This window comes from Spea bombifrons, chromosome 4 (assembly GCF_027358695.1).
Source record: "Spea bombifrons isolate aSpeBom1 chromosome 4, aSpeBom1.2.pri, whole genome shotgun sequence".
In the NCBI taxonomy this organism is placed as follows: domain Eukaryota; kingdom Metazoa; phylum Chordata; class Amphibia; order Anura; family Pelobatidae; genus Spea; species Spea bombifrons.
The window spans coordinates 34,502,042-34,515,613 of record NC_071090.1 but is presented as its reverse complement, the minus strand read 5'-3'; the positions used below and the strand labels follow the sequence as shown (position 1 = coordinate 34,515,613).

General features: G+C 40.4%; 2 long non-coding RNA genes across 3 annotated transcripts in view; one reads left to right on the top strand and one right to left on the bottom strand.

Moving 5' to 3' along the window:
* LOC128490164 (uncharacterized) overlaps positions 1-13,572 on the top strand; it is a 328,195-nt gene that overhangs the window by 152,336 nt on the left and 162,287 nt on the right. The window lies entirely within an intron of this gene.
* Positions 8,332-12,152, bottom strand: LOC128490167 (uncharacterized). The gene is made up of 5 exons (XR_008353927.1): positions 12,083-12,152; positions 11,690-11,737; positions 9,837-9,881; positions 8,888-8,935; positions 8,332-8,376 (listed from the first exon to the last, which is right to left on the bottom strand). It is a non-coding gene; the product is annotated as an uncharacterized LOC128490167 (long non-coding RNA).

Here is a 13,572-nt window from a genome sequence, read left to right as displayed (position 1 = left end):
CGGTTTCGTTCCCGGCGGCGGTTTCGTTCCCGGCGGCGTTCGGTCCCGGCGGCGCTTCAGTCCCGGCGGCGTTTCGGTCCCGGCGGCGGTTCCTCTCAGCAATCCGGCGGTGTTTCTGCCAGGCGGTTAGGAAGCTGTCAGTCCTAGCAGGTTCCGTCGTTCCTGTTAACATCAGAAGCCCTCCTTCGGTTCAGGTCGTATGTTTCTATCGTTTTCTTCTCTTCGTTGCTGCCCTCTGCTGACCGATTGTCAGACTAATATTGCTATTTTTTCCATTACCAACTTACACTACGAGTCTGGTCTATTGCATATTACGGTCACACACCGCCATCTACTGGTGGTTTTTCAATTCAATTTGGTGCTGTTTGTAAGGCATAATCAGTTCTCTCTACAAATTAAGCAGTACCTTTTACTGGGAGTTCCTTTTGTTGTATTCAGTTTCGGTTGTGATTTTACATCTTTTCAATCGCAGTATCATTACACTCACCTTCGTAATATAATTTTGGGGATGTGGAATACTCTTTTGGATGTCGTTCTTTCCTGCATACTTATAACTGGGAATGTACCGGTTATCGATATCGCATTCACATTTTAGGGGCTTACTACTCGGTTTACGCGATCTGCATACATAACTACGTGTTAACCCCCTCTTTTCTTCCTAACAACAGGGAGGGATTTAAACCTCCTACTCGACATACGGTACTTACCTCACCTACGAATACGTGTTCCTTTCGGTTCTCCTATCTGGACCCTCACTTCGGCGTTTTGTTGTGAGTCCAATTCTATTGTGGTAGCTCCCTCTTGTTGCTTTTAATCAGTCTGATTCATGGTCTCACGGCATGGAGCGCTTTTCTGGTGGTTTTAGGGTTAATTCATTGTTTCACTGTCCGGAGGGTACTTGGGCTTAGGCAGGCGAGTGGGCTACTTCAGATGATCCTGCGGGGGGTTTTTGTACTGCTCGCAATGTCCCAGCTTGTCGTTGTGTTATTGGGTGTGTTCTCACTATGTTCATTTCTGTATACAGCAGGTTATGTTTCTGGAGGGTTCAGGCCAGGGTAACGTATGGTTATACGCTGGTAACATGTTATATTTAGACCATGTTCACGCAGTCATGTGGTCGTGTTTATGCCAGTTTTCGGTTGTCGAAGCTTGGATTCCCCGGCGAATTCATAGGATAAGGTAACTGGTTTGGGGACCCTATCCGGGGTAGTATGTTTCAGCAAGGTAGTTAGGAGGCATTAGAGAGTCTCGTTTCGACATCGGTTAGGCAGCCTGCCTCATGTACGTTAGCTATTGGCCCACCCCTCCCACCCCGAGGCAATTTCCCCTCCTCGCTTGGAGGTTACGTCACTCGAACTAGTAATCCGTGCCTCACTGGTAGTTAGCTAGGCCGCCCCCTACGTTTCATCCCGCTCTAAGCGCAGAGCTCGTTTAGCTAGTGGTTAGTTAGTTAGGTGCTTGGGTGTAGGGGTTCTAATAAGGCTCCTTCTCCTTATGTTCTTAGTATGTCGTTCCAATCCGACCAAGAGGACAGGCCCTCCATGCCTTGCTCACCTGCGCCAGGGTCAGACGTCGCCACCCCCCCTTCGCTCCGGGCATGGACAATTCCAAGATTAACGGCCGAATTAACTAGGAGAGGCATTCCGTTTTCGGCCTCCGCTAGGAAAGCGGAACTTTTCCGCTTACTATTTCCATCTCCCCAGTCTCCTGCTACTAGGTCCAGTCCGCGACAGTCCACTTCCGTGGACCTGGCCCAAATGAGAGATATGCTTACCTCACTGGTAGCATCGGTCTCGTCATTACATGAGAGACTAACCAATCTAGAAAACCAGCCGGCGGCTACCATCCCGCACCTCCTTCCCCCCGTTCAGGTCCTGCCTAGCCCGGGACCACCCCTCGCGGGGCCCGCAGGGTCAGGTATGTCATCGGGCATTTCTCCTACAATTTCCCCTGCTCACTTTATCCAGGGTAATCTGAGGAAGGATATCCTGGAAGGGAAAGACGTTAACCTGGTCTCCCTTCTCCTAAGTTCCCATGACCTGGCGGAAAATAAAGCCTTCTCCTGTGGCGACATTTCTGTGGTGCTAAAAGCAAAAGACCCCAGGCTGGCCAAAAAGTTATCTATCCCAGAATTTGTCCTGGCCTTTAGCATGTATAGGGATGTCCTGTGTTCAGCCTTCCCGTCCAGAAGGGAGGAGCTGGATCAATATTTATATAAAGTGGTAGAATTGGGCTATAAGTATGGGGGTAGTGCGTTTTACGATTACCACAGGTCATTTTCCGCCAAAGCAGCTGCAGCTCTTGCCCAATTTAACTATGCGACTGACTGGAGTAGAGTAGACACGGAATTGTTTTGTAGGCATTTCGCAGGCCTCAAAACTCCGGCGTGTCAGCATTGCCAGTCCACAGCACATGCAACTAACCTTTGTCCGGTTATTGACAACCCCCCTTCCACCAGCTCGGCTGCTTTGTCCGCCCCCTTTCGTCCTAGTCAACTACTTGCCAAACCCCATGATAAGTTTGGTAGACCGATCTCATTTTCTAGGCAGATCACAGATCTGCAACAATTTCAATGCTAACGGTTGCCATTTTAGTCAGTGCAAGCTTCTCCACATATGCATTAAATGTCATAGGGCCCACCCCCAGACCATGTGTCCGGGGACCTTGTTCCCTAAGCAATGACTATCCCCGATTAATGTGGAGGGCCTTTTGGGTAAGTTACAGGTCCACCCCTCCCCAGATTTGGTAAATTTTCTGGTCCAAGGTTTGGCTTTTGGTTTTCATACGGGTGTAGTAGCCATGCCCCAGGAGTCTTGGGAATGCCCGAACCTCAGGTCAGCCTTATCGGACCCGGATGCGGTGGATCTACTACTATCCCAAGAACTAGCAAAAGGTTTCATCATAGGCCCCTTTCATTCCCCTCCCTTTCCGGTTTGGAGGGTTAGCCCTCTGGGTATTGCGATTAGCAAGTTCTCCAATAAAAAGAGACTCATTATGGATTTGTCTGCCCCTTATTCCTCGGCGTGCCCTAGCATTAATTCCCTCATTCCGGCTGAGGAGTTCTCGTTAAAATACGCCTCCGTCGACAACGCCATTCAGGCCATAGTCCACGCAGGGAAGGGCGCTTGGTTATCCAAGGCGGATATTACGGATGCTTTCAAACTATTACCGATTCATCCTGATTTGTGGCATCTTCATGGGATTAAATGGAGGGGGGTTTACTATTTTGCTACCAGATTAGTTTTTGGTTCCAGAAGTAGCCCTAAGCTTTTTGACACCTTAGCTGAGACGTTGACTTGGCTCCTCCTGAATGTTTCCCGGTGCCCGGTAGTAATCCACTACTTGGATGATTTCTTGTTGGTGGAGGCCCCCAACGCTTCCCCGTGCAGTCTACGGAAGCTATTAGAATTGTTTGATGAACTCCACGTCCCGGTAGCCCAACATAAATCGGCAGGTCCGGTTACCACTTTGGAATTCCTGGGGATAGTGTTAGATTCCAATAAGATGGAGGCCAGTCTGCCTATCATAAAACTTCAGAGAATTCAGGATATAATCCAGAGTTTCATGAGATCTGAAACCTGTTCCAAACTGCAATTGCAATCCCTTCTAGGCCATCTTAATTTTGCAATGCGAATTATTCCCCAAGGCAGGTCTTTCATTTCCCATCTCCTGTCTCTGCTGTCGGAGTCCCATGCGTCCGAGGAGGCAGTGGTCATAGATCAGTCCGCTAGGTCTGACTTGCGTATGTGGGCCAGGTTTCTGAAGACATGGAACGGACGTTCCATGTTTATTTCCCGACCCAGTCTGTCTTCCCCTATGGTTTTTACGGATGCTACACCATCCCTTGGGTTTTCGGCTATTTTCCAGGATCTGTGGTTAGCAGAAAGGTGGCCGTCACAGATGCTGGAGATTCCCCGCTTTCACAATACCTCGGCCCTATTCGAAATTTATCCTATTGTGGTTGCAGCGACAGTATGGGGCAACAGGTGGACAGGTGATACAGTCACCTTTTTTACTGATAACATGGCCACAGTGGAGATCGTAAATAAGGGCAGGTCGTCATCATCTCACATTATGGGATTAATGCGTAAACTCACGTGGCTATCATTATATCATAAATTTTTTATTAAATGTTCTCATGTACCGGGAGACCAGAATATAGCAGCTGACGCATTATCTCGTTTCAATTTCCAGAGGTTTTTCGAGGTCCTACCCTCAGCGGCAGCAGCACCGACGTCTGCGCCGCTTTTCGACGAACTCGTTCTAGTATAGAGATGCATCTGAACACAGCTCGCCAGATTATCTCAAGAGCATTGTCAAAAAATACCAGAAAGGCATACGATAGAGCTTGGTCCCTATTTTGCAGATTTGTGGCAGCATCGGCCCCCATGGACACATATTCAGTTGCCACCCTCCTGGCCTTTGCAGCATACTGTCATTCGAGCTTAAACCTCTCATATGGTTCAATTAAGCTTTATTTAACAGGAGTACAGCATCACATTTCTTTAATCTTTCCGAACAATCCCTCACTGATTGCTTCACACCCGGTCAAGACATTTCTGAGAGGTCTGAACAAAACCAAGCCAGTTAAAACCCCCAGTCGTTTGCCGATTGATGGGGAAGTTTTCAAAGCTTTGATAAACTGTCTAGATTCACACCCATTTTCTCCAGCCACTTGTGTTGTGCTGAAAGCCGCCATGTTTCTAGCTTTTTATGGTTTTATGCGCCCTGGGGAACTGGCCACAACACCTTATGCGACATCGTTTCTGAAGGTCTCGGATTTGCGTCCGGTTGCTGATTATTTTGTTCTATCCCTCGGGCATACAAAAACCAATCAGTCCGGGCCGAGTACTCAAATCACGTTCTTTCCAACAAATTCTGCTTGGTGCCCAGTTGCAGTCCTGGGTGCCCTTTTGGTGTTTTTGTCTGGGAAACCGGGTAACAGTCCTCTTTTGCCCTTTCCCAGGGAGCCATTGTCATCTGTTACATTTGTCAGATATGTGAGGTTACTACTGGCAAGGGTGGGCCTCAATCCGCTTGCATATTCGGGGCACTCTTTCCGAATCGGGGCAGCCTCAGCAGCATCTAAGAACAAGGTGCCAGCCCATGTGATTAAAAAGTTAGGCAGGTGGAACTCCTCATGTTTCTCTCTGTATATTCCTCAACCTACGGCAGAGATGCGTAATGCCTTCGCGTCTCTAGTTCTATAAGCTTGTTATGGTTTTCATGTTATGTTTTGTTTAGCAATAAAGTTATGATTTTCTAACTTTGTGTCTTCTTCTTTTGCCCTCTATAGGCCTACCTGGTACGTCGGTCATGGCACACCTCAGACCGAATAGACCCTCTCTTGGTCTTTGCGTCTCCAGTTCACTAATCATATTCGGTTGCCCCTAACACAAATGTTAAGGCTAATGTAAATTAGCCTGTAGTTGTGGGAGGGGCTATGGGTACTTAACCATCGCCTCTCCTGCTCTAAATTACGTTTCAGCGTCTGACGTTGCCCACCCTTACCCCCCCTCGCTATTCATTTACTTCCTTTTATTTCCTCTTTTTCTCCTCTATCCTTTCTTTCATCTCTTTTACAGGGGGCCCTCTATAGGCCTACCTGGTACGTCGGTCATGGCACACCTCAGACCGAATAGACCCTCTCTTGGTCTTTGCGTCTCCAGTTCACTAATCATATTCGGTTGCCCCTAACACAATGGTGTAAAGCACTCACTTGGTCAGAAATACTTTTAAATTTTATTTTCTATTTTATACCCATATTTAGATATTTTTTCTATGAAATCACTTTTGTCATCTGCAGCCCACCATAGAGGTAACCTAGACAGCATGCAGGAAGTTCTCTTGGTAGAAGCCACAACTTGCCCTGAGCCCACTTTGGAGTGTTGGCATATGTATCAATAGGCGGCCAGCCAAATAGAAAATGGGACAGTGGTTCAGAAATATAATTAACACTAAACCTAGGGCTTACTGTGACTATATATATTTTCTTAAAGCTACTATTTATGTTTAGAGCATTACTATTTGTTACTTATTTTTTTCAAATGTTGCTTTATATAAAGTACAATTCTTTATATAAAGGGCATAAGCATGATACACTTACCACGGGACATAGCAGGGTACCTACAAGTGCCTGGATTAAGTCGATTTGCTAAACAAATAACAATTGAAAATGTTTAAGAAAACATAAAAATAGTAATATAATGTAATTTTACATGCAACAGCCAACAACTTAGCAAAGGCCTACACACTGGCAAAGTTATTTTGAGTAGTATGTGTTCTAGTTATCCTTAAACTATACTCTTAAAGATCTATATTATGTATGTAATATTGCATTAGAAAATGTATGTATACGATATATATATATATATATATATATATATATATATATATTTCTAGATTCAAATTTCCTCTTCTTGGCTTTATACCCCTTTCAGATATTGCTCCCCTTTTGTTAAGTTTGCACTCTCCGATAAATCCCGCAACCTGACTTTTACGACACTGACAATTAACAGGGATGACAAAAAGCGAGGGATCATAGCAATTAAATATATGTATAATGTTTTTTTGTACACATTTTAGCTTCACTACTTAGCTATTACTTAGGAAACAAAATAAAATATATATATTATATAATATATAAAACAAATGCTTAAGTTACAGAGCCGTAAAGTGTGAGGGAGGCCAATAATACCTTTAATACACAAAAAAATAGTGATGCCATATAAACTTACCAAAACCTTTCTCACAAGTTCACGTGTTGCGTTATCCACTAACTTGGCAGCTTCTACAGAAAGATTTTCCTGAAAAATAGGAATGTTAGAGGGGGCAATAAAAGAGATTAACTACATTAATTTTTACTTCAAGGTTTGCGTACTTCCATTTTTCATAGGGTGTATTTTTTTGCTAGTAATAATATATGTAAAATATAGTATCTGAAAATATCAAAAAATTCCATAATTCTTTATATATTTATATTATTATTATTATTATTACAACACCCAAATCATGGTAATCTCACTGAAGGAAAAAATAAACGTCTGCGTCAGTGTTGCTGCTGGTTGTCCAAATAATCTTGCTATGGGTACAATTATCAAGCATTAAATCATATTATTACACCAGGGCACAGTTTCTGTTTTCATTAAAAGTTGAATAATACAAGGTTTCAACTCATTATGGAATGAATCATGGGCGGACTAAATGGGGTGATGTTTTTTATTGTCCAATAAATTCTATGTAATTCTATGTTTCTATGTGCTAATATATAAGCACCATGTGATATTTTTATATAGCATAAAACCAATGCCAGGGCAACAAAAGGATATTGTATTTACAAGCTTGTTTAATACAAATATACTATTATGCAAATCATGAGAAGATAACCTTGTAACATATTGCAGTGGTATCCAGTGATGATTTGTAGCACAAGGCTAAATATTATACAATATTAATTGTAAACTGTTTGTTTAAATGCTACTTGAAGAATTTCCCATTTTAAACATAGTTTTAGCTTATAGAGGATTGATATTCTAAAGAAAAATCTTGTTGGATCAAAAAAAAAAGAATCCTGTGTATTTTTTTTTTTTGAAAAATAAATCTTACCAGTTCCTCCCGAGTTCCTAGCAGTTCATCTAGGCCGCAACCAAGATTCTCCTGTTAAAAAGGGAAAACAGAATACAGAGAATTTCAAATTTGGCTAATATAGGTGATTGGTCAATTTTTACATGGATGAATATGGATGGTTAAAAAACATATACTGTCACATTTTTAACAAAATAATCTTAGCCAGACCTAGAAATGTGCAAATCAGGAGCATGACTAGAAATAACAGGGTGGTGCAAAAATTGCCTCCGGGCAAATAAATTGTTCATTGTGTATTTGTATTTAATCTCAACAGGTAAGTATTATATCACAATGTAATGCCAGAGACCAAAAAGTTATTTACAATTTACAAATTGTGTTTTGGGTTTTTTTAGATCAAGAGACCCACACCCAAGCCTGTATACTTTTTACTTTAATTGTCCCATTTGTTTATTTTATCTAACTCTATACTTACATTATAAGCTGTTTATACTTTGAGACACTGAGGAGCAGCTGCCATTCTGGTACAGGTTTCCTTTCTGGCATAATACTTTTCTAATAATGTTCTTTAGGAGAAAGTACATCAATTTGGGATCTTATTACTATTTCACTAAAGTATTATACAAAATGCAATCTACCTAGTGATATTGTACAATTTCCTATAATTAGGGCCTTTGTTAATCTTCTTTATTTAAACAAATATGCAAATAAATAGTTGCTTTAAAACAATTAATTGAATTTACTTACTAAGGCATCATAGAGCTCAAGATATAGCCTATCAGGGTCGTTAGCCTGAAAAAAATAATCATCATGTTTTGTTATGACAAAATACGATTTTCTTTTTTCATTCCTCTATGACCTTTACATCTGTATGAATATACAAGCTTTAATGAATATATTTTTATATAATAAATAATAGCGTAGGTAGTGATAATCGGGATGCTAATGGTGCTTAATTAAATGTGTTGGCGTTGTCATTGTTAGGTCATCTTTATCCAGACCCTGCACCACCACTACCCTTTCAATAACAAAATTATAATTCAATTGGTCGCTGGTTGCTTCTTTCACGCTGTTCTGTGCGTAAAGAAACCATGAAAATATAAATCCCATTTATATTATGGACTGATAAGCTAAGTGCTATCTCACCGCATCCCCAAACTATCCTGAAGTGGCTGTATCTTTAGATCTGGCCACGTAACGTTGAATGCCTCACTCTGATGTGACCCTGGAAAATGGATCCTGAGGCATTTTTATACTTGGTTTTCCCGGGCCTTGGTTTATGTCAACTGACATATATACTTACTTTACATGCAATAGCTTGAAGTTCATCTACAAGGTTTGGAACATTTTGCTGCAATGTAAAAAGAATGCATACTTTTCAACATATAGAATAGAAATAAATATTAACAAATTTGTAGGAAAAAAATATAAAATAAATGAAAAGCAATGCATAACCATCTCTTCTTAAAGTATGACATAGTTTAGACACTGTTTGGGTGTTTTTATGATTTATACACTACATAAACATTTAGGCACACAACATAAATTTATGTTGCAATAACAGACACACTAATAATGTAACCCAGACTTCAAAAGTCAAGTTTCCTAGACATCTGGTTTTATTTATAACAGTTTATTTATAATGGCGTCACTTTTGGGGGCATCGCATTTCACATGGAAAATGTGTTAACCATGTGTAGATAAAAATATATTCTAGTGGAATTCTTCTAGAATAAAGATGAAAATTATCTACAAGCACTTGTACAATGCTCTCTGAAGAATTATAAGAATAATGTAGCTCATCTACTACATGGTTTTTACTGAGGCAAATGATGCATGTTTAGATTAAATTGATGAACCACAGTGCACTAAGCTCTAGTCCTGTAATTTCCCAACCATAAAGACAGGCAAGAAAAACAAAGTCCATGGTGACCTGCACTCTTGGGGGCTCAGGTGCCACAAATGTTTCTCTCTGCCCAGATGCTATAGGATATGTTGGAACAACAAAGTCTTAACTTCCTTTTCAATATGGAGGGTGAGCTTAAAGATCAATAGAGGGAGGTTACAGCCAGAAAAGCTTCATGATAATCATCCTCCCTGGGCTTACGTTCTGGGGCTGAGACTCATTGTGGCATTTTCAAAAAAAAAAATGTAAATATGAAAAACTGACAAACTTTGCAAACAGAAATTATGGTGTACAAATTGTTGGTTACTTTGTGACAGAAAAAGATATATAAACAAGATATACATACGGCCAAAAGTTTCTCCACGCATTCTGAGGCAAGTAGATCACCCAACTGTAATAAAAATATGTTGTACTACGTTATTATTTTGTTTACACCATGTATATAACCTTCATATATTGACATTTCATTATGTGCCCTACTATTCAGCACATTTCCACTTTTTTCTACTCTTTTACTTAACATAAGATATACAAGAACTACAATTTCATGCAAAGGAATAACTGAGAGGAATTAGTTGATGTTTGAGTAATGTGGTAGTTCAGAAAATGAAATGTAATATTATATAAACATGTAAACCAATGGAAAAAAAAAACACAAAATGAGCAATTTACAATCAAGACTGACACAATATAAGGTTTCTGAAATAATAAATAAGGAATATAGCATATCATTTTAATTATGAATGTGCTAATGAAGGGAATCTACTGATTTGACTCAAGAAACTGACCAAGTCTCTTGATTATTTCCAAAGAATTTACAAACTACATTCTAAAATTATTATTGTGTATGTGAAGGCCAATTACTTTATCTTCTGCCAATCATTGAAAATATTAATAAAATAAATTATGTTTACGCATAGCTAAAATCCTAATGAAGTAGCAGTTTCATTCATTTGCTAGTGCAGGGCTTGACAAATTTGTTGTGAATCTAGGCGCCAGCTAAAAAAGTTAGGAGCCAGGATTTTTTTTTAAAACTAACAGTTGGTCAGGAGTGATCTGATCATCAGCCCACTTACTAAAATCACAGCATTTGACCTGGAAGCACCCTGGACTTTCAGGTCAGTGCTGTTTTATAAAGAAAACTTATTATTATTTTTGGGGGTTTTTTTACTCTTTCAATGCTGATGTTCCATTGGAGCACAGCATTGCATGATATTTAGTCCCCACAAGCTTGTGGGGACAAATGTTAACCCGGCAATGCCACGAATGTGTCATACACAATTGTGGCATTGAAGGGGTTAACGCTGCACTCTCAGGGAGCGATCAGGCAGCAGGGGGTGTTGGGGCTGGTCTCCACACTCATGTGGAGACCTACGAACCCTCTCCCCTGTCCCTGAAGCTGCCTCTGGAAGCTGGGATGCAATTGCTGGTCTATAGACCAGCCATTGCAGGGGGAGTCTCTTTGATGACTGCTGTAGGCTTCCATGCCTACAGGAGTCATCAAAGGGCTTGTGGGGGCTCGTTTTTGCTGTTGCTTGTCTGCCTGGGCTTCCAGGCAGACCACCAGCAGCAGAGCCCCGTACAAAACGGGAATTAACCCCTAAATGCCGCAATTGCGGCATCGAAGTGGTTAACGCTGCACTGTCGCTCTCATGGAGCGATCAGGCAGCAGGGGGATGTTGTGTCAGGTCCCCACACCCAATCAACACATCACCCCCTTCCCTGAAGCTGCCTGTGGCAGCTGAAAACGCGATTGCTGGTTTTACTGCAACCGCGTTTTCAGCCTACAGGATCACTCCGTGGGAGTGATCACAGGCTTGGGGGCGGGCTCGGAGTGGCTGTGCTGTCTGCCCAGACTCCTGCAGCAATTGTTTGTGAATGTAACAGGCTGACAAACACCTAGGCACCAGGACAAAATTCTCTATCGCCATGGCGACCTGGCGCCTGGGATTTGTCGAGTCCTGTGCTAGTGTAATAAGTAAAAATATTGAAAAGCCCATGTGAATAAACTAAACAAAATGCATTTATTCACATATTAAATAAATAATAAATCCCAGAGAAAAACAACATAAATCAAATATGAGACTCAAGACCAAATGACAGATGTACCTACTTTAAGTATTTTAAACAAGTTCTTGTTTTTTTTTTTATTAATGTTATATATTTATATATTTCACAGCAAAATAAACAATTACGTACCAAAGCGCATACAGCTTGAAAAAGTTTTTCTGTAACTCCTAAATCTGCCTATGGAGAAATGAACAGATGTTTATTGGCATTAGACAAACTTAATTTTGATAATTACACATTTTTTTCAGTTTGTAATCAGTGAAACATTTGATTAAGAAACCTATTTCATAAAAACATACCTGTGGCAAAAAAACCCAAAAGCCTCTGCTGTACATAATCTTTAAGGATTGCTTTTAATTTGCAGTTTTAATACAATTTTTCTTACTAATATGTGTAGTATGTAGATCTAAAATGTGTGTGATGCCTTTCTTTAAAATCACACAATATGCTGCATATTCAGTATATAATAAGTGTTTATGCTACAAATATTTTATTTTTTGAAACAATAGGAAATCAACTTACCAAAAGTGGTTTTAATATGTCATCAATAAGATGTTCTAGAACTTCCCCAAGATGTTCAGTAAGTGACTCCTAGATTTAGTTAAATGGAATTCAAATTACATAACGATCCAGATGAAGTATTGCTGAACAAATAATTATACAAATCAAAATGTAATTCCCATATTTGGCGTATATGTATATAACAGACTATGGAGTCTATTCACTAAATCCAAAGGTGCTCTTTAACTAAGACAAACGTACATACTACAGTAGTGTATTTTACTTGTGGCAGTGCCCCCGGCTGCCCCCTTCAGGGCTGCCATCCTGTGAAAGGGCTGGTTTGGGAGACCATGGGTCTTCCTTGTAACTGCCCCATTGAGCAGCCTTACACTGGGGAGCCAGATTACCCAAGAGGGCATTCTGTCCTTCAATTTTGCACCAGGGGTCTAGTTGGCCTAGGCCAGAATACGTTACTGCCGTAGTGACTAGGTTTAGTGTTAAACCAAGCAACATCTGTGCAAATGGCCCACCATAATGACTAGCAATGAGAACTGCAACAAATATTTTCTGTGCCTTTTGTTGCACTGTTTTTCCTTCTGATCCATTCTTATGTAAAGAGGAGGGATACGACAACTTCCCTGCAAACTTTTCCTCTCCCACCCATTCACATTTATGTATACAGCGTACTACAGTTTGCTGCTCACACTATCATCTCTTGATCAGCAGAAAGGATATTCATCATAACATATCACATGTGTATATGGTTTAAAATTTTCCTGTGCTATGAGTGCTTACAAAAATGTGTTGGCATGTTTTGCTCTTCCCATTGAAGGGGTTTTCTGCATACTAATGCTGAGGGGTGCGCGGCAGAAATCACTAGCAGGGACATCTCCAAGCCACAAAGGATGGCGCTAGGGAAGGTTTGCCCATTACCCAATTATTCTCTTTGACTACCCAGACCAGGAATATAATAAGTATAATTTGCTGTATAGTCATATTATTTCATATGTTTTAATTGAGGATATAAATTAAAACATTAAAAATAAAATTCTTACCGCATTTATATCTATGAGATCATCAATAGTACATCCAACCTTTTCCTGTAAAGTTAAGTAAACATCAATATAAAAATGTTTTAAGTTAAACTGTTCAATTAATTAACACAATGTACAATAAATAGCTTTTTTATTGATTTTCCAATTTGAATAGGAGAATGTATGCCAACTGGTAGAGAAAGACAATGAGAGGGAGCATGAGAGAGTATGAATGAGAGTGTGAGAGGGCTTGAGAAAGAGTGTAAGAGAGCAGGAGTTAAAGTGAGTGGAACAAACAACAAAATGCTAATGGCAATTCATAACTGCCTGCTTAGTTTTAATTTTTTTTCGTAAGGGTCCCTCCTCAATTTCAAATTGATGAAATTGGCAAATTTTGTTAAAATAAAAATTTTTACAAATCTGAATGCACAAGTCTAATATATAAATTAAAATATACAGTCTATGAGCAGCTTTTAG